General features: G+C 33.9%; 1 protein-coding gene across 2 annotated transcripts in view; it reads left to right on the forward strand.

Moving 5' to 3' along the window:
- The first annotated feature begins 1181 nt into the window (after positions 1-1181).
- The window catches only part of LOC117335034 (tumor necrosis factor alpha-induced protein 8-like), a 129829-nt gene continuing 107365 nt past the window's right edge, over positions 1182-23645 (forward strand). For both annotated transcript variants that reach the window (XM_033894936.1, XM_033894938.1), the window contains exon 1: positions 1182-1309. The gene's annotated coding sequence lies outside the window, so the exon portion shown is untranslated. The remainder of the gene's footprint in view (positions 1310-23645) is intronic.

The raw sequence follows: 23645 nt of genomic DNA on the forward strand, positions 1-23645 counted from the left end.
GCTGTACTTAGCTAATGCGGGTTTCTTGTGTGCGTGCGTGTGTGATGTGCTGATATGACCACCACAGAATTTGGCTCTCAAATGACCTCTGAAATGACTGAGACAAACGAAACACGTTCATGCATCTTTGATAGCACCATGTACGGAATAATTGGTTCGCTATCGAAAAAAGGTCAAAATAATAAAGTCCGTGTAATTTCGGCTACATTCCTTATAGTACAATACAACTTTACCTTCTCCTGGTCCTTTCTTGTTTTTTTCTTTTTCTTTCTTTTTTTTTTCTTTCAAAATCAAAAGTCAAAATATCTAACATTATATGTATATGTGCACACGTTTCCACCAATATTAGTGTTTATTCATTTTCCCGTTTATATATTATACATGTAGACTTCTATATATACAAAAAATATTTTCCCCATCTCATTAACTAAATGACAGCATGATCTGCTCTTCCTTTCAACATACGTGTATCTTACATGTACGTGTAGTTTATACGTCCCTGAATGTACAGACCTAATTATCATCATCATATATGATTCTCGAAATACAAGTTCCTGACAGCTTGTTAAATTACCTATCAAATTATTCGATATTGAATAAAAATTCTTGCATCTTGTCTTTACCAAGTACAAAATGTTTCCGTGATGTGATTTGCCATTAATCATTATTAGTCACAGCCCGTCACCCTGTCTTACATATTATATACGTATATAATTCAATTTAATTCAATCATTAGCACATTTGTAACTACAAAGTAGTTTGAAGGCAAAGTAACATAACACATAATTTTAACACATATATGAATGAATCATATTGAACAGAATTGTTTAGGCAGAAACCCTACTATTAATGTAGGCCTTCATTGAATGTTTAATTATGTTCGTTAATTTTGAACACTTACATCTCAATCAATGCTCATGTAGCGAAAGATACGACGAACATGGTTATTGTTCTAGAGTTCATAGATATATTTAAAAGTATTGAGATCTGTCTTTTGATTTTCGCAATGATTTAAAAAACGACACACGTAGACAATTTAGATGTCGTCATTGTATAGTCACGAAACGTTTTTGATTCAATGTCCCTTTAAATAGCTTCAAATTTTAACTTATTAAGCCACGCCCCCTTTTCAGGGGTACTTCCGAACCGTGTCACCTCTCTTCCGCTTTCGTGACGTCACGTGTCACAAACTTCGAACAAACTTCAGCAAGTTGCTAAGAGTTTCAAGTGGGGAGAAATATCATTGTTTTGACACATGTTATACACGACTTCGACACGAAGAAGATAGTCTGACACACTTTCCTGTCTGGTAAGTATTTTATGTCAATTTAACGCAGGGTTGACTGTCACGAAACAGCTGATATCGACGACGACATTGCCCGGTGCTCTCTCTTCGTCGGTATCACTCTGTAGTGTAAAACAGTTGTATTTATAAACAGTCAAATAGTTTACCATGTTATTTATGTTTCTGTACACAGGACAATGATGTCATATAAACTATCAATTGATAATGAAGTGTATGAATATTGGACTGTCATAAATTAAATATGTAGGTTAATTAATTAACATTAGGTACAAAAAAGTAATTAGGTTAAATTGATTAAATCACTTAGAATTCAGCAAACTGGTAGATCCTGTATAAGCTGGACCAAAACCCACTTGTTTATGTATAATGTGTATCAAATTAGTTAAGATATCAAATCATGTATAGAGTACTAATCTAAGAATGTGCACGTGGTGCAGTGGTCATTTGTGTTACTGAAAATTTTATGACTTGTTCGTGCCCTGACCAGACCTCATTCTAAAGATCTATGGCACTAAATTGCCTAACCAGAAATACCTGCAGCTTATACCACTGCATCTTATCTTCATGTTAAAAAAAAAAGATTTTTCAAAGGTGCATTATATAAAAGTCAGCCCAATGTGAGATGCTGTATATATATTAATCTTTAAAAGTGACAAATCGTCTATTACATGGTAGGTATGAATACCTGGATTACAATGTATATTGAGGCATGGATGCAACTTGTACACATAATATATTATATATATGTAACACATTTACTGTTCAACTTATATGACAGGAAATTCATATCTTTAACTTTCAGATCAGCAACACATATTAGTACAGTACACATAATACATATACAGTCGAACCCACTTAATTTGAAATCGGATATATTAAAATATCGTTTACTTTGAAGTGAAATGAAATCCCCGTCCGAATGCCTTCTTTGTCTTTGTATTGTTTCATCGGTTATTTTGAAATCGGTTTATTTGAAATATCGCTTTATTTGAAAGGAAATTATTGCCCCCGGCAATCCTTAACCATTGTGTATGTATCGCTTTAATTGAAAGTCGCCACGACAGGCTTTGATTAACGGCCATTACAGTATGTGCGTCCGATGAAAAGACAGGTAAAGTAAAATTCTGATTTACACAATACAAATAAATTGTGACTTTTCATCATTAAATGCGTTCGTTATGTGCATGAATCTGTATTTGTTTATGAGTATACCTTGAGGGACACAGCTTATTTTGGCATCTGCTACATATACAGTATACATCGAAATGGACTCTGATTTAACTACACGCGAGACAATTACAAATGACGAGGCCATTCTTAGGGAATTGACAGACAATGATAACAACGTAACCAGAACAGTGATATTGACAACGACCCTCAAACAATTCATGAAAATCCAACTATCACCGACGCACAGATACGATTTCAGACGGTAGTTCTTGGAAATTGTTCTCACGTGTGTACACGAACTCAACATAAACACAAACAAGCAACAGTCGAAGACTTTTCCCGTCGAATTTAACATTATTTCTAAGAAACTGTGAAACTACTATCATTTTGGAATCGATTGTAAATACTGACAAAGTAAAATGTCGATTAACTATATTGAACAATGGTGTGTTGTTTGACGCAGCGCGGTACTGAAATATGATGGCAGAGGTTGGATCCCGGTTATATTGAAAACCGGTTAATTTGAAGTATTTTTCCATTCCCCGAGCATTTCAAAATAACCGGATTCGACTGAACATGTATACTGTATAGTGTAAATACACATGTATAGTGTATATATAACATTAATATACTTTTAACCATAAGGGTGAAATCATTTTCTCAATGTTATGCAGTGCCAATAGGTGGCGAGATGATCTGCAATTTGCATGTGCAAATCCTAACCTCGTGTTACCTGTACGTGTACGTGTCATTCAGGCGACACAGGTAGCGGCAAGCAGTCTTTCATATTGACTAAAATGATATATTTTCATTTCCTTCACTTTTTAGTTGTTTTGGTTAGATTATAATCTGATTAAAACATAAAAATTATTTCTCACATTGTACGTTATTTGAATAGTAAGAACATGGATTTTTTTGTTGACAAATGTTAAATCATAAATGTCAGAGTCAGATTAGTCTCCATGAGTGTAATGATGATGTCAGTCTCAGAATAAATGACAAGTCAGTCTGGTAGCTGTCCCTAATAATTCTTTCTGATACATTTAAATTATCTAAGGAAACTGGGTCATACAAATTGTATATATACAGGAAGTGTCAACTGTCACATAAAAAAAAGAAGATTTTCCTCTATTTGTGAGTTTGATGTCATATTGATTATGCCCTAGTAAAAGTTCACTGGTTTGTACTCCCTCAGCCAGTGAGCTAAAATATTATCAGATTTTGTATGTGACCAGTCCTCTCATGGGATGGCAGAGTGTTTACACACATACTGGAACAAAACCAACATCATAACATTGTATTACTTATGTTAACCAACACATGCACAACTTAGGAAGCTTTCAAATTTGTTTTTTTTTTTTTTTTTTTTGTGTGTATCGGGTTTGGAAAATAATCAGTTAACTGATATTGTTAAGTTTTCTGTAAGTAAGATGTCTGTTTCTACGTTTCAAGTAAAACTGAAATGTGTTATTCAAGTCTGAAATGCATCAAGCTAATAGTTTTACTTCTGCTGGGTCCCTGCATTATGTATTCACACTCATATTATATTGTTCTTGCCCAACCAGTGGGAAATTGGAAGTGTATTTTATCTCCTTGTTAGAAGAGCTTGCAAGGGGAGATTAATTTGGAAATTGTGTATTGTAGGTGAAAAGCAATTTTATGCTTTTCAAAAGTGAAAATGCATGGCTAATTAATGCATAGCTATATATATCATTATGATTAATGTACTGCTTGATATTCATAATTGGTATACTGTAGCATGGACCATTGACAGTACAACTGTGGTGATAGTTTTAGAGACCATTAATTGGTAGTACAACTGTCAGAATAGTTTCAGACCATTAATTGGTAGAACAGCCACGAGGATAGTTTGGGAGACTATTGACAGTACAACTGTGAGGACAGTTTGGGAGACTATTGACAGTACAACTGTGAGGACAGTTTGGGAGACCATTGACAGTACAACTGTGAGGATAGTTTGGGAGACCATTGACAGTACAACTGTGAGGATGGTTTGGGAGACAATTGACAGTACAACTGTTCAGATGGTTTGGGAGACCATTGACAGTACAACTGTGAGGATGGTTTGGGAGACCATTGACAGTACAACTATGAGGATAGTTTGGGAGACCATTGACAGTACAACTGTGAGGATGGTTTGGGAGACCATTGTTAGTACAACTGTGAGGATGGTTTGGGAGACCATTAATTGGTAGAACAGCCACGAGGATAGTTTGGGAGACCATTGACAGTACAACTGTGAGGATGGTTTGGGAGACCATTGACAATACAACTGTGAGGACAGTTTGGGAGACCATTGACAGTACAACTGTGAGGATGGTTTGGGAGACCATTGACAGTACAATTGTGATGATGGTTTGGGAGACCATTGTTAGTACAACTGTGAGGATGGTTTGGGAGACCATTAATTGGTAGAACAGCCACGAGGATAGTTTGGGAGACCATTGACAGTACAACTGTGAGGATGGTTTGGGAGACCATTGACAGTACAACTGTGAGGATAGTTTGGGAGACCATTGACAGTACAACTGTGAGGATGGTTTGGGAGACCATTGACAGTACAACTGTGAGGATAGTTTGGGAGACCATTGACAGTACAACTGTGATGATGGTTTGGGAGACCATTGTTAGTACAACTGTGAGGATGGTTTGGGAGACCATTAATTGGTAGATCAGCCACGAGGATAGTTTGGGAGACCATTGACAGTACAACTGTGAGGATGGTTTGGGAGACCATTGACAGTACAACTGTGAGGATAGTTTGGGAGACCATTGACAGTACAACTGTGAGGATGGTTTGGGAGACCATTGACAGTACAACTGTGAGGATAGTTTGGGAGACCATTGACAGTACAGCTGTGAGGTTGGTTTGGGAGACCATTGACAGTACAACTGTGAGGATAGTTTGGGAGACCATTGACAGTACAACTGTGAGGATAGTTTGGGAGACCATTGACAGTACAACTGTGAGGATAGTTTGGGAGGCCATTGACAGTACAACTGTGAGGACAGTTTGGGAGACCATTGACAGTACAACTGTGAGTATAGTTTGGGAGACCATTGACAGTACAACTGTGAGGATGGTGTCGGAGACCATTGACAGTACAACTGTGAGGACAGTTTGGGAGACCATTGACAGTACAACTATGAGGATGGTTTGGGAGACCATTGGCAGTACAACTGTGAGGATGGTTTGGGAGACCATTGACAGTAAAACTGTGATGATGGTTTGGGAGACCATTGTTAGTACAACTGTGAGGATGGTTTGGGAGACCATTGACAGTACAACTGTGAGGATGGTTTCGGAGACCATTGACAGTACAACTGTGAGGATAGTTTGTGAGACCATTGACAGCAAACTGTGTGGACTGTTTGGGAGACCATTGAGAGTACAACTGTGAGGATGGTTTGGGAGACCATTGACAGTACAACTGTGAAGATAGTTTGGGAGACCATTGACAGTACAACTGTGAGGATGGTTTGGGAGACCATTGACAGTACAACTGTGAGGATAGTTTGGGAGACCATTGACAGTACAACTGTGAGGATAGTTTGGGAGACCATTGACAGTACAACTGTGAGGATAGTTTGGGAAACCATTGACAGTACAACTGTGAGGATAGTTTGGGAGACCATTGACAGTACAACTGTGAGGATGGTTTGGGAGACCATTGACAGTACAACTGTGATGATGGTTTGGGAGACTATTGACAGTACAACTGTGAGGATGGTTTGGGAGACCATTGACAGTACAACTGTGAGGATAGTTTGGGAGACCATTGACAGTACAACTGTGAGGATAGTTTGGGAGACCATTGACAGTACAACTGTGAGGATGGTTTGGGAGACCATTGACAGTACAACTGTGAGGATGGTTTTGGGGCTAGGATTTACATAAAAGTCCCAGTATGATTAGAACTGATATTTAATGGTATGGTAGTATTGGGAATGATTTTTGGTCATCTTCTGTTGTTGACATCTTTTACAGCTACGTAAGTTGAGCATTGGTTTATGCCATTTTTTTTTAGTGAAGGGGTTACAAAGTAACTGTATACATGGTGTTTCACTTCAGAATTTAGTTTGCTAGCAAATATCAGGTAAATTGTTTTAATAGTCAAATGGCTTTTTTAAAGGTCATATATCTGCTGACATATTCGTATGACTTATCAGAAGAAAATTTGTCTGTTATAAACTTAAGTGTGCCTGTATCATCTTATGCAGGTAACATAATCGCATGATTTTTTTATGTATATTAACAGGTGAGGTATAAAAACTGAATTGCAAAAAAAAACTTTTCATTATCCCATTTGTCATCTTGGCATGACTGATTAGTAGTATATATATCTGATCAATGATCCTGGGTAATGGGGTGTAAAATCTGGTATACAAAGCAACGAGATAATACATAATGGTAGATACAACATATTCAAGTCTTCTGTTGGCAATGTTAAATACTATCATTATAGCAATTTAAAGAAAGTGGTGGCCTTTACTGAAACTTAATAACAGATAAATATATAATATAAAAATTAGATATTTTAAAGGTTCCTGCTCTGATTTAAAAATGGAAAAAAAAAATAGCGTCAAATTTTTTCTTTAGAAAATTTGAAAAAGGAGGAAATATGAATATTTGAAAATCATTATGAATAAATAAGTGAACAAAAGTATCATATTACAAAATGATGTGTTTTGTTATTGGAATTCTGCGTTTATTTAATTGTCATATTAAATACTTTAGAATAATGAAAATTATATTCAGTTTAAATTGTTTTTGTTTGGTTTTTAAACTTATCAATTCTAATTACAATTGGTGTTAGTGATACCAATATTTTTCATACTGAAAAGATGAGACCTCTCTATTTAAATGTCTGAAATTCTTCTGCAACAATAAGAATTTTTAATGGAATGTGTGATATGGGATAGAGTAATTGTCCAGTTATGTTGAAGTGGGTGTGATAGCTAGACCTTTGACCTGTTAAGACTAGTGCAAAATTGCATTCCTTTTAAGTTAAAAATTGGTATGTTCATTCTTATAAATATAATCTTGGCATTAAATTGTCTTAAGGGCGTATGCTGCCTTACTTTGCGATTATAACCTTCCATTACAAATGTGTTTCACACTGAGAATGTACACTCAAGTACATTAAAACTTATGCATTATGTTAGCTGGTCCTGATGCTTGGTGTGGTAATTTGTTTTTGTGCAATATTATATAATTATTGGGAATATTTTTTTGAAACATTCTAACTCTCTAAACGGGCTGAAAATCTGGAAATTGTCTTTATGTGATCATGATCATGATCTGAGAGAAAACACATTTAACAGGGATATAACTTACGTACACCAGCTGCATGGTAACACATGTACAGGCATAAATGTAGGTAGTAATGAAGCCTGTCACTTTATCCAGGATATGGGTAGAATAATATTGCACACAGAAATGTGGTGCTCTCATTTCCAAATTTTTTTCACTATACGTAGAGTTGTAGCCCTTTGCTTTCAATATGCATAGATCTAGAGTTGTAGCCCTTTGTTTTCGCTGTACATATATAGTTGTAACCCTTTGTTTTCACTTTTCATAGAGTTGTAGACCTTTGTTTTCACCATAGAGTTTTAACTCTTTGTTTTCACTATACATAGAGTTATAGCTGTTTGTTTTCACTCTGCACAGAATTTTAACCCTTTGTTTTCACGATACATAGACTTGAAGCTCTTTGTTTTTACTATACAGAGTTGTAGCTGTTTGTTTTCACTATACACAGAGTTGTAGCCCTTTGTTTTCACTTTTCATAGAGTTGTAGCCCTTTGTTTTCACTATACATAGAGTTGTAGCCCTTTGTTTTCACTATACATAGAGTTGTAGCCCTTTGTTTTCACTATACATAGAGTTGTAGGCTTGTAGCCCTTTGTTTTCACTATACATAGAGTTGTAGCCCTTTGTTTTCACTATACATAGAGTTGTAGGCTTGTAGATCTAGCCCTTTGTTTTCACTATACATAGAGTTGTTGCCATTTGTTTTCACTATACATAGAGTTGTAGGCTTGTAGCCCTTTGTTTTCACTTTTACATAGAGTTGTAGCCCTTTGTTTTCACTATACATAGAGTTGTAGGCTTGTAGCCCTTTGTTTTCACTATACATAGAGTTGTTGCCATTTGTTTTCACTATACATAGAGTTGTAGCCCTTTGTTTTCACCATACACAGAGTTGTAGCCCTTTGTTTTCACCATACACAGAGTTGTAGCGCTTTGTTTTCACCATACACAGAGTTGTAGCCCTTTGTTTTCACTATACATAGAGTTGTAGCCCTTTGTTTTCACTGTACATAGAGTTGTAGCCCTTTGTTTTCACTATACATAGAGTTGTAGCCCTTTGTTTTCACTATACACAGAGTTGTAGCCCCTTGTTTTCACTATACATAGAGTTGTAGCTGTTTGTTTTCACTATAAATAGAGTTGTAGGCTTGTAGCCCTTTGTTTTCACTTTTCATAGAGTTGTAGCCATTTGTTTTCACTATACATAGAGTTGTAGCCCTTTGTTTTCACCATACACAGAGTTGTAGCCCTTTGTTTTCACCATACACAGAGTTGTAGCGCTTTGTTTTCACCATACACAGAGTTGTAGCCCTTTGTTTTCACTATACATAGAGTTGTAGCCCTTTGTTTTCACTGTACATAGAGTTGTAGCCCTTTGTTTTCACTATACATAGAGTTGTAGCCCTTTGTTTTCACTATACACAGAGTTGTAGCCCCTTGTTTTCACTATACATAGAGTTGTAGCTGTTTGTTTTGTCTAATTTGTTGATGGCTGACTCGGTCACTATTTGATAAACAGTTTCAAGATTCTAATTTAATATATGTAGATATCAAGCAATATTTCCTGTGGAAATAAAAATAAAAATATATTTATGAGATTCTCTAAAACAATTGTGTAACAGGTGTATACATGAAATCAAAATGATATTTTAAGGTATTATATCAACACAAAAAATATGTATATCATCATGGGCAATACCGTATCAATCATCAAAACTAATGAGTTTGGTAAGATTTCTAATCTTCATGTGGTTGATGTTCTGTGATTGTATAAACTATGGCTTTGGGGCTCACAAAGGTCAAAAGGTGACTGGGCTTAAATCACAGTTTAACATCAAATTTTAATTTCTTGTTCATTCATTTCTAGTTAAACTAATTTGAAACTTTTGTTTTACAAAACTCTGTCACACCAAAGACTTCAGTAAATTCCTACCTGCCTATTTCATAGAATATACACATGATAGTTTTGAAATAAAGGATGAATAATATTTTTGCTAATCAAGTGATTAAAAGAAATCATCAAAATTATTATTACTAGAGCATATTTACCACTATGATACATTTAATGCTGACTGGGTTTCATTTCTGTCATGATCTTTACCAGTGGTCCAAAGAACTGAACAGCTGATTGACAGGTCAAGTCAACAGTTTTGTTTATGTTTCCATACTGTCAAATTTTTTTAGATAAATACTGTTTCCAGATCTGTTACTACTGTATTTTCATTTGTGAAATATAATTTTTGCATTGTAATAAAGTATTCTTTTCTTATGAACCTGTAATATTGCGAGAAATTTGTTTTATTGCATTTTTGCCAGTGAAATATAGAAATTTATCAAACTAATAAAACTTATATTTTCACTGCAGCGATGAGCAGTAAAAATATAAGATTTTGCAGTGAAAATATAAGTTTTGCAGTGAAAATATAAGTTTTCCGTTTTCGACCAATCAGACCGGACCTTTATATTCACCTCGTTGAAACTTGCTGATTTTTCCAGTCAAAGCGGAGATAGATAGATTGGCTATTTTGCTGTATTTCTGAAATTTTCAGACTAGTTTTTGACAAAATACTCACTTGACGTTATAGCTATTCATGTACAGATTCTCAGATAACAACAGAAAACGTTTAAATTGCGTTGATCAGTCCTTTCACAATGGCGCCGTCAAGTTGATGGGGAGTAACGTCACAAAGAGATGACGTCATTACAGATTCCCGCACTTTTTGACACTATTAATTTTTCTATGTTTTTAATTTTGTTTTTGAGTATATGCAATGCAATAAAAAGAAAATTGAATGGTTTCCCGTTAAGTATAACATATACATGTACTCGTATGACAGAATATTTCGATATTTATCACTCGTGCTTCGCACTCGTGAAAATATAGATATTCTGTCATACACTTGAAATATATGTTATATTAAACAGGAAACCATTCAATATCCTCTATATATTTAGTTCCATAGGTAAAAAAAAATGTGAGGGAAGTTCCTGTTATATAGGATTAATATCAAATATAAAAGTACATGTACATGTATGTAAAACATGCAATTTTTACATCGGGATGTACATGTAGATTTTTACATCGGGATGTACATGTAGATTTTTACATCGGGATGTACATGTAGATTTTTACATCGGGATGTACATGTAGATTTTTACATCGGGATGTACATGTAGATTTTTACATCGGGATGTACATGTAGAATTTTACATCGTGATATAAAGGTAGATTTTTACATCGGGATGTACATGTAGATTTTTACATCGGGATGTACATGTAGACTTTTACATCGGGATGTACATGTAGATTTTTACATCGGGATGTACATTTAGACTTTTACATCGGGATGTACATATAGATTTTTACATCTGGATGTACATGTAGATTTTTACATCGGGATGTACATGTAGATTTTTACATCAGGATGTACATGTAGATTTTTACATCGGGATGTACATGTAGATTTTTACATCGGGATGTACATGTAGATTTTTACATCGGGATGTACATGTAGATTTTTACATCAGGATGTACATGTAGATTTTTACATCGGGATGTACATGTAGATTTTTACATCGGGATGTACATGTAGACTTTTACATCAGGATGTACATGTAGATTTTTACATCAGGATGTACATGTAGATTTTTACATCGGGATGTACATGTAGAATTTTACATCGGGATGTACATGTAGATTTTTACATCGGGATGTACATGTAGACTTTAACATCGGGATGTACATGTAGAATTTTACATCAGGATGTACATTTAGATTTTTACATCGGGATGTACATGTAGACTTTTACATCGGGATGTACATGTAGACTTTTACATCGGGATGTACATGTAGATTTTTACATCGGGATGTACATTGTACATGTAGATTTTTACATCGGGATGTACATGTAGATTTTTACGTCGGGATGTACATGTAGATTTTTACGTCGGGATGTACATGTAGATTTTTACATCGGGATGTACATGTAGATTTTTACATCGGGATGTACATGTAGATTTTTACATCGGGATGTACATGTAGATTTTTAATTCAGGATGTATATGTAGATTTTTACATCGGGATGTATATGTAGATTTTTACATCAGGGATGTATATGTAGACTTTTACATCGGGATGTACATATGATTTTTACATCAGGATGTACATGTAGATTTTTACATCAGGGATGTACATGTAGATTTTACATCGGGATGTACATGTAGATTTTACATCAGGATGTACATGTAGATTTTTACATCGGGATGTACATGTAGAATTTTTACATCAGGGATGTACATTTAGATTTTTACATCGGGATGTACTATGTAGACTTTTACATCAGGGATGTACATGTAGATTTTACATCGGATGTACATGTAGATTTTTACATCGGGATGTACATGTAGACTTTTACATCAGGATGTACATGTAGATTTTTACATCGGGATGTACATGTAGATTTTTACATCGGGATGTACATGTAGACTTTTACATCGGGATGTACATGTAGATTTTTACATCGGGATGTACATTGTACATGTAGATTTTTACATCGGGATGTACATTGTACATGTAGATTTTTACATCAGGATGTACATGTAGATTTTTACGTCGGGATGTACATGTAGATTTTTACGTCGGGATGTACATGTAGATTTTTACATCGGGATGTACATTGTACATGTAGATTTTTACATCGGGATGTATATGTAGATTTTTACATCAGGATGTATATGTAGATTTTTACATCAGGATGTATATGTAGACTTTTACATCGGGATGTACATGTAGATTTTTACATCGGGATGTACATGTAGATTTTTACATCGGGATTTACATGTAGATTTTTACCAAAGCTCTTTAAGGAAACATACATCTGGCAATCAATGCAGATGCCTGCTGAAATAGACTGGAGTAATGTCGCAGTACAGCATGAGCTTTATCTTGTGTAGCTTGATCAATGACAGGATATTCATCGGTATCGACTCAGATTCACGGCGACAGGGTCGCAGGTGGAGCCAGATAGTCCCCATGAATTTATCGTAAAGATTAATTATGTCCACTGGAATTATACGGCTGACCATCTAACCTGTTCATATCATAATCCCTAATACTGGATATCGGAGATCCTAGTCTCATTCATTTGACCCAACTGATCAGTGTCTGTCAGCTGTCTCACTAGACTTAATTGTTCTTATAATTCAGATGGAGGAGGTTCTTCTATATACAGGTTGCTACTATACTAAGTTCTCATAATTCAGATGAAGGAGGTTCTTCTTTATACAGGTTGCTACTATACTAAGTTCTCATAATTCAGGTGGAGGAGGTTCTTCTTTATACAGGTTGCTACTAGACTAAGTTCTCATAGTTCAGATTAAGGAGGTTCTTTATACAGGTTGCTGCTAGACTAAGTTCTCATAATTCAGATTAAGGAGGTTCCTCGTTACACATATTATAAGAGACGTCATAACATTCTCATAATTCAGATTATGAAGTTTCCCTTCATCACTTAGGTTTAATGGATATTTTTTCAAGATTTAGCATGGGACAAACTTAATCTTCATAATTAAGATTAATTAATTATCATTATTCATATTGAGATATTTTATTTACACGTTTTATAGTTCAATTAACACATAATCAGGCGGGCACAGCTGTAAATTCCAAATTGATGACAGTATTTCTATATGATGATGATTTGATCGGTATAGATTTACTTTTATTGGTACATATAATTCCTTATACATTAGATTATACCGATTACACGTACACTTCACAACCTTGTACAGGTATTGAACCCCTAGATTCCAGTTCAAGGTAACTACTTCAGATTATTTCAGGGTGCCAGTGTGTGTGTTTTTTTAATGTTTTCATGCATGGGATGCAGGGAGTCAGTAAGGTAGTTACAATAGCTATGTATGAAGTATTGAGGCTTTTGATTGTTAATTACTCACTCCCTACTGTAAAACAACCGTATCCAGTATACCAGTTACATGTATAGTTCCCTAGCTCCCGTGGTGACAATTTCTGTGTGGTTTTTCCCAGGGTTGTGTATGATAGTAGAACCAGCAGGATGGAAGAAAATGAGATTTTAATCTCATTAATAAAGAAAACTCTACCAAATAAATAATATCTTCCTTATCCACACGACAGATAATTGGAACTCTTCTGTGAGGGAAGGATACCAGTAATTGTGTTACTCCCACATCATAATTTCCGCCATAAAAATCTGAATCCTTCCTGACCAATAAAATACTACCAAGTCATCTCACTTGTTTTATTATTGTGTTTACCTACTAGTACATAGACATAAATCATGTTTCATGATTCTTAAAGAATTTTAGTGCAATAATGTTTTGTTGTTTGCTTTGTGTTTTCTTTTCCTTTCAAACAATTCCAAAGTTAAATTCTACTTCTGTTAATAGCAAGTCAATATGCCTGGTGATCTTCAATGCTAAAATGAAGCATAGGGGAAAAAATCATCTGGAACAAAATATTGACATAAATTCCTTATTGACTTTAAAAAGATAATGAATTACATCATTTAACGGCTGTAAATGGGGTTATTTTCGTGGGGGGTTAATTTCACGATTTTGATACGTAATCTATACACATATAGGGGTAGTTTTCCCAATTGATCAACCTTCGTATGTAGTTCAAGATTATGCAAATTGATGCAAATTGACATCAATTTATGATATGTGTGGGGGAAATTTTCGCAATCAAAAGGATTCCACGAATTAGCGTAAATTTCCCCCTCAGGTAAATTTCCATATTTACAGTATTTGACTAATGATAATGGAGTGTGAGGTAGAAAAGTTCTAAAAGAACAGTACAAGTTTTTATAGATAGTTTTTACTGCCATATATCAATTAACATGAATCTTACTAAATATTTATTAGGAATAAATTTTTAACATACAAATCTACATGCACCAGTACTTACATAACATCTTGTACAGAAAAATGCATTCTCAGCAATTTGTAATGAAGTTGTATTTTCAGAAGCACTAAGTTGTCAGTATTGATTATCGAGGGATAAAATAACACCATTATATATATAGAAGACGTACCAGGCTTTTTGTATTAAGATCATACTTGATGCTCTACAAGATTAGCTATTTCTAGCTTGTAACAAATGTACACCACATAAAATATATTCTCCCTGTTAACATTGAATTAAGTAACAGTTTTCTGAAGATTGAAGAATGCAATTCATTTTAGTTAGGTTGATTGCACTATGGTGGGGTTAGAAGGATGTTTATTTCTGTCTTCACTACACTAGCTTCTCTCATATCGTTGAGGGTCTAGCTAGTCATTGAATATTCTATTCCTCATTCAGCATCTCCAGATTCACTTACAGAGTCTAGCAGCTTCTCTGGGAAAGTCCAGGGTCTAGTCGCTTCAGAGTCTTGCTCTTGTAGCTGCTATGGGACACCTCAGAGTCCAAATTTGTGTGAAGAGTTTTAATTTGTATTGAGTGAGTAGCCCCTGATATGCCAAATGATATATAGCTTGTAATTTATATATATATAACAGTAGTGTAATAAACAGGTAAACTGTTCGCATGTGTTTCGCTGTATATAAAGGTGGGATAAGGATGTTTATTTCTGTATCTTCGCTACACTATGATGGGATTCGAAGGATGTTTATTTCTATGACTTCACTGTGCTATCGTCGGTTTAGACGGATCTTTATTTTGACGGTGATATCTTCAATACACTTTAGTCAGATTAAAAGAACACTATTTCCGTGTCAGTATCTTCACAGCAATATAAGGTCGGGTTACAAGGACACCTTACTTCAGCTAGCTCCATTTCGTACGAGAAGCAGTGTTATTGATATTGATCAAGGTTGCACTTAACTTGTTTATTATAGGAAATACAGTTAAATTTAGACCTGAACTTTGAGTGAGGAAATTATTTTGCTTAAAGTATGATGAAAAACAGCATGTTTTCCGAGTACATGATAACAGTTGAAGGTCATTGTGATTACAAATTGAAAGTCAAGCAAGATTTTAAAGTTTTAAAGAAAAATATGTATGATTTATTTCTTGTAGAATCAGAATAAAGTTCTTTTATATATGTATATAGTTTGGTTTACATTGAAATTTATTGGAAATAGAGTGTTAATAACCGTAGATAAATAAATGTGGAGAAACTTACGATACTGATGGCAACTGATCATGTAACAGAATACTTTAAAGCAATATGGAGGGCTAGACCTATTACGTGTTTGGGGGTAAATTGAGGGGAGATAAATGGTCTATAGACATATAATCTAATTGTAGTTCTCCTTTAATTTGTTTTTAATCAAACATAGTTGTAAACTGTAAAGTTTTGGAAATGAAATATTTATGGGATGCCAAAAAGAAAATTTTCAAAAGTTCTAAATTTCTACAATACTAGATGGTGACACCTGAAGGATGTCACAGATGGAATGAAGTGTAGTAAGGGGCGATAACTCTGTGTGAGCATGTTTTGTCAAAATCGCTCAATATCTAAGTTTCGACCAATAAAAAGACTGTTGTTCGTAAAGGCAACAAAACCCATCAAGTTGAATTTGCAGTTCCCTTAAAACCCCCATATATCAAATCTAATTGAAATTGAACATTATCTACATTTCGACCAATCAGAGGCCAGGAATTGGCGACGATTTTGTTTAAATGTGAAAGTGAGGCTACGAGAGCGACCGGTGATCAATGATGTATCTACATATCAAATTTCATCAAAATCAGACAATATCTAAATTTAAACCAAGCAGAGCTCAGTTGATGGCGGCCATTTTGTTAAAATGTGAAAATCAGGTTACGAAAGTGGCTGATTTCCCATGATGTACATAAAAATAAACAAGGACCCATTGGATGGCCAGAACATACGCCCGGGCAATATTTGACACTTGGAAGGGGATAGTTTCACAGGTTGTAGTGCTCCGGCTCATCAAGATGTATATTTGTGTCAAGTATGGAGAGCCTGCCAGGGTCGGGAAGTATTGGAGTTATAGTCTGGACAAGTAATATCATCAATAGGGAATAACGCCGCAAATACGGGTGTGAGGGGCATGATTTTGGTATGGGACACTCCGGCTCATCAAGATGTATATTTTTGTCAAGTATGAAGAGCCTGGGTTAAGTAGAATTGGAGTTATGGTCCGGACAAGTAAAATCATCAAAGGGGAATTACTCCGCAAATACGGGGAAAAGGGCATGATTTTGGTATGCGACACTCCGAGTCATCAAGATGTATATTTGTGTCAAGTATGGAGAGCCTGGGTTGAGTAGTATTGGTGTTATGGTCCGCACAAGTAAAATCATCAAAAGTGAATAACTCCAATACGGGGGTAAGGGGCATGATTTTCGTATGTGACACTCCGGCTCATCAAGATGTGTATTTCTGTTAAGTATAGAGAGCCTGGGTCGAGAGTTATGGTCCGGACCACCCGCCAACATGATAACATTATAATGTACGTCGGGTCGGGACGTATAAAAATCATTAAAACAGGACAATATCTTAATTTGGAACAATTTCCTCACAACATAGGGATTAACTCAATTTCCTCACAATATAATCATTAACTCAATCAGATGTAAATTTTCATGATTTTACAGGAATTAGCTCGCACCAATTTCAATCTTGGAGGATAAGTTAATAATTCATACTTGCGTGAGGAAAATCCAAATTTTTAGTACGGTATGAATGATAGAAGGAAATTTGTTTGTTTTTTTGCCTAAGCTATTTTAATAATATGCTATTTCGAGAATTTCCCTGAAGTTCAAAGTCATGATCAGTGTCAGTCGTCCATATCAAGCAAATAAGGAAATGTCTATTACATTTGTTTTAAACAGTTTGCAACTTCTTATAGTGTTTGGAATCACTATAAAGTTCTTGATCGATCGATCATCAACAATTCTTAAACAATCCATGATCAATTATTGATCGATCATGAATAGAAAGAGAAATATCAATAATCACTACATTATAATTTATAATAAATTGATATCATGACCAGATGAGCGAGTTAATTCCTTTTATCTTTCCCTGATGAAAATTAGGTAATTAGCAAGTTTTGAATTTTTCTAAGTGAATTAGAATTCTCAATATCTAAATAGCTTGAAATTGAGAGAATAATTCTACAATATGAAACTAAAACCAGATTTCTGGCAAAATTTCAGAATATTTCAATTATTAGAACAAAGAGGGAAGTTGATTGCAGTCAGAGGCCTACAAAGTAGAATGTGTCTCCGGATGTAAATATATTTTCCATGGCAGTGTGGGCCTTAAAACAGAAACATACATTGCGAACTGTTTACACAAGTCCCTGTGCAAGTCACAGTATTCTACCTGTGTGCAGATGGCATTTTTAAGACTATTCTGAACAATTTTGCTAATTAAATCAAGTTATCTAATTCTTTGATATTGTCAAATAATCTCTATACCTTTTGTAGTAAGTTAAAATAAATCCAAATATTAATTGACTTAATAAAATAAAATATATATTAGATATGGTACATATTACTTCAATGTAATTTTTTTTAGTTTAAATTTGTCAGAATTGGTTTCTCGCACCTTTTTTCCTTTGTTGTATGTGAGCGAAATGTTTAATAAAATATGTTACAGGAAATATGGTATTTGAGGCAAAGATATTTCAAAATTTACTGATTTTTACCTGTGCGCATATGACATTTCCAGGGAGAATATTTTGTAAACTTATGATTACTAGGTAACTTCTATTAATACTTTAATATGGTTGTTTTCTAAAATACCTTTGGTATGAAGATGAAATTACTTTAAAATCAAAATATCAAAACAAATTATGTTAAATTGATGACATGATTTTAAACATGAAATTACTGAATTTAACTTAATGTGACATAATAATTAAGTTGTTTTAGTACATTGTATAAATTTGTTACACCAGGTTGCTCGCAATCCTTATCAATTGCAAACGCAATAAATTAATTAATAACCGACATATTCTAGGATAATTTTGTCAGAACATGTTGTCCACACATTGTTTTCTTTGGCACATGTAAAGAAATGTTGAAATATGTTGATATAGTATTTTAGGTAAAGACATTTGAAAATTTACTTATTTCTACCTGTGTGCAGATGACATTTTGAAGAAAAACTATCTTATATATGTTTAGTAATTTTCTTTAATACATTTTTTAATATGTTGATACTGATTTGAATTCAAAATATAAAAAAATCCAACATGGTTCTTAAATAAGTTAATTTAACTTAATGTGACATAATAATTGACAATATTTTAGCATAAATTTATCAGAACAGGTTTGTCACAAATTGTTTTCTTCGGCACAAGTAAGCGAAAGGTTTATATATGTTGTAGGGTATTTGTGGCAAAGAATTGGAAAATTTACTACAATTGTTTTTAACATTTACATGCATGCAAAAGATTATATGATTTAACCCTGTTCAAAGGCACAGTCTCAATAAAGGGCATGTAACAGCCTTTTTAATTTCAAGTTATAGGCATTCCAATATAATAGACCAGAATACTATTTCATTAAAAATTTCAAAAATGAATATGATGTAGGCCTGCTGTAGTGTAGTGAGGAAGTTTCCAGCTCGCAGTGTAGGTGCATGCATATATATATATCCACACCGAAATAAAGTACAAAAAAAGCATGGGAAAAAAGTACTAAAAAAGCATAGAAAAAGTATGCTTTTTTTGACTCAATTTGGAACCGATATTCCAACACGGTTCCAAATTGAGTCAAAAAAAGTACTAAAGTACAAAAAAAGTCTAACAAAAGTATACCTTTAGTACATTTTATTGTTTTCATTAAGTACAGAAAAAGCACAAATATAGTACAGAAAAAGTACAGAAAAAGTACAATAATAGTATAAAGTGCACAGGGCCAAATTGATGGTGTACTTTTTTTGTGCTTTTATACTTTTTTAGTACTTTTACAGGTAAGTCCATAAAGTACAAAAAAAGTACGAAAGTACAAAAAAAGTATGAAAATGGTACAGAAAAAGCAGGAAATTAGTACTGAAAAAGTAGGAAAAAAGTACCAATAAGGTAGGAAATTAGTACTGAAAAAGTAGTGGAAAAGTAGGAAAAAAGTACTAGAAAAGTAGGAAAATAGTACTAAAAAAGTAGGAAATTTGTACTGAAAAAGTATCAAAAAAGTAGGAAAATGGTACAGAAAAAGCAGGAAATTAGTACTGAAAAAGTAGGAAAAAAGTACCAATAAGGTAGGAAATTAGTACTGAAAAAGTAGTGGAAAAGTAGGAAAAAAGTACTAGAAAAGTAGGAAAATAGTACTAAAAAAGTAGGAAATTTGTACTGAAAAAGTAGTGGAAAAGTAGGAAAAAAGTACTAGAAAAGTAGGAAAATAGTACTAAAAAAGTAGGAAATTTGTACTGAAAAAGTATAAAAAAAAGTACTGAAAAAGTAGGAAAAAATTACCAAAAAAAGGGACTTAATTTAATGGTGTAGGAAATTAGTTCTGAAAATATAGGAGATAAGCTTAAATGAGAATGCTGCATGCTTAAACAATACATACATCAGTCCCATTCCAAGAGAAATGCACAATTGTATCAAGTGAAAACAAACATTGAAATACAAGATTAGTTATCCAATCACAATTCCACTGAGTATAATTTCATGCCATAGCAAAGTCTTGATCTAATAAGCTCGAAATTTGTTTAAGGGTGAGGTTAAGGATTTACAGATGGACATCTATGTATAAGGGCAATAACTTTTGATAAATTATTCTAATATTTTTTTCAAGCAGGAAAACACAATTTTATATCATGTGTATGTAGGAGATCCAGACAAAAAAAATATACTATTCTAAATAAAAAGGGCAATAACATTTGTAAAAATTGTCGAATCAATTCCTCTTGAGGAAACACAACAAAAAAATGTAAATAAAAAACAATGCATAAATGCATACTGAATACAATGAAGTATGGTATATGCATAATGTTGCTTGCTTAAACTGGTCAAATCCAAGTAAGTGTGAATTCGAAAAATAAAATGTCTGATTCTCTTCATTCCTTTTTTGCTTTATGCGAATAATTGCCCTCAATTCGGACCACAATGCAATATCTTTAAGCTTTCCCTCACTTCAGAATGTACTGCATAATCTGTTGGAAGAAAGAGAAAATTTTAAAATATTTTTTATATCAAAACTTAGAATAATTGTAAAGATTTGTTTAATATAAAAATGTAGATAATTTTCCTTATATATGCACCTGATCACTTTAATTTACTGTCATTTATTACATGCATGTCTGCTTGGAAGTCTTTTTATCAAGAAAAGCTAGCCACAGGTATACAAGTTTAAAGCTACAACATAAAACTTTTAATTATAAGGATAAGTACTTTAATAAAAATCAAGCTACTCCAGAATTCTCTGACAGTTTGTTTCATCTTAAATTATGCAACTAACTATCAAAATACTCCAAAACACAGATTTTTTTTTATTCAATCATTTCTTGAGATCATTTTTTTGTGAATTGATCATGATCATGACATACAACAAATTTTCAATGGATTTTATTGACTTCGTTTTTGAATGTATTTTCTTCAAATTCCATATACTATAGTAGACAATTATTAGCTCATTTACCGATATTTTTACATATATTCCCTAAAATAGATATACACATGTTGCCCGAAATGTGACGTTACTTTCGTTATATTCTAACTTAAAAATGTCATTGCTATTTTTTTTGAAATTTTATGCAATATCTCTTGAAATCAACTACAGAAAATTCTGTAAATATTATCAGATGAATAAGCAAATAATTCTTTACATGTAAGTGAAATTTCAATAAATTCCATTGAAAAACGAAGTCATAAAAATTAATTGGAAATTTGTCAAAATGCATGAAATATGTAGTAAAGATATTACGAATTTACCGTTACGTGACAGAAATAAAAATGCAATATAACTACGTCGAAGTTCGTCAATAAAGAAATTAAATTCTTCTTGTTCTCAATATTTGGGTGCTATCAATCAGGATGCTTATAAAATCCTAGGCGTATGGTAGCATAAATCTGTAAATACAATACTTACGATTGAAACACACGTGGATCTAGCAGTTCTTTGTTTATTAAACTCGGGCCGTGTAAACTGTAATCGGTGATGAATTCATTATGAAAACCCTGAAACACGAAGTAATCAAGTATTAATATTAACATGTGTAGGCCCCTATTCACCTATATAATGTGAAACGATGTAGGAACGTGCAGAAGACGAAATAGATTTAAATAATAAAATTGTAAACTTACCTGGTCGCGATATCCGTGATATTTTCGGGTGAAAATGAGCATTTGTCGCCAAAAACAACAAGAAAGCTGATATTCTTTGGCCACTTACTGACAGATAGTCGATCTTCTTCAGTTAGGCAAGAAAATGAATTTCGTTTTTAGGCTATTCTATATCAAAATCGTGTTTGTTTATGTTTCCTCCGTAGATAAACATCCGGTGAAATTCAAACATGGCTATCAGACTTCCCGCTAAAATCTCGCTGTTTGTTGCATCATGGGATAAAAAAAAAGTTTTGTCGGAGATCTACTGTATCGATTTCATTCTTTTATTACTTGTTTTTTTATATTCTACTTCCTTAACCTCTATTGTTCCATACTTTTGGTATTACTACTTCAGCATTTAAAGCTTGCACATTGCACAAAATGATCGCACGAAGCGAACTCGTCAAATCTCGGTAGATTCCGTAAACCGAAGTAAACAAACGAGATCACGGCCCCGAGGTCATAGGTGAACCGACCGATGGAAATCTGACACAGGTATAAGCCTCGTCAGTACCTGTTATGTAATCCGGATGTTTTGTTTAAATGAGGGTAGGCACCTGTGATCTGATCGTAGTGAAAGGCAGTCAAGCTTGACAATATAAATTGTTATAATTAACGCCGCGGGCATAAGACTTAGTCTAAGAGGGGCAATATGTGTACAGGTGAGACGGGAGGTACACAGGTAACTCCATAAACAATAAAGCTAGGTATGATTTGCCATTACAGTCGACCGTCGCTTATATTAATTAACACCACGGGTGAAATTAACTTTCGGTACGACGTTAAGCATATATCCTGATCGCTTTGTTAGCTTAACACACAGGTTTCAAGATTTAGTTTAAAACAGTTGAAATATTTTTGATCGATCTTGGTGTTGCAGTTATTCAAGCCGTCTACTATATCAATTAAAATATTTATGATAGATCTTGGTATTGATCTTGATTTTTGTATACAATAGAGTATTTTATTTGTACACACAACACTCCTACGAGATCATTCTACAACAGATTAGAGTACAGCTACATTGTGTCGTTGTCCGAATTATCGTACGATCTTGCTAAATAAATATCAGACAAATTAAAGTTTTCTTTTTGTGTTCACTTTCACCATTTCAATGAATGCGATGTAATTCTGATTTAAATACCGGAATATTGTTCCTTGATCATGCCTGTTTGTTGTCAGTCAAGCCATATCGAGATCGAGATCATCACAGCGCTTGACTTCAATATACGTTTTACAAAGAAGCGTCCGAGTGACTATATCAGTATTACACATGTTTATATGAGTATATCGGTGAATATTTTGACCGAACACGACGTGATTTCGGGTGCAATTATCAGATGTAATCTTAAAACCACGTATATCCAGCAAGTATATGATATGCAGACAAAGAGCAAGTGATTTTAATTTCATTTGAATGAATTAAAAGCGTATTACAGGCACGGGCACATGTGTGTTCGTAGAGTGATCCCCGATCTGGTAGAGGTTAACGTTTGGATAAACGAAATGTTTTAAACTCCGTTAAAGAGTTTATAATTAAAGCCA

Source organism: Pecten maximus, chromosome 9 (assembly GCF_902652985.1).
Source record: "Pecten maximus chromosome 9, xPecMax1.1, whole genome shotgun sequence".
Classification (NCBI taxonomy): domain Eukaryota; kingdom Metazoa; phylum Mollusca; class Bivalvia; order Pectinida; family Pectinidae; genus Pecten; species Pecten maximus.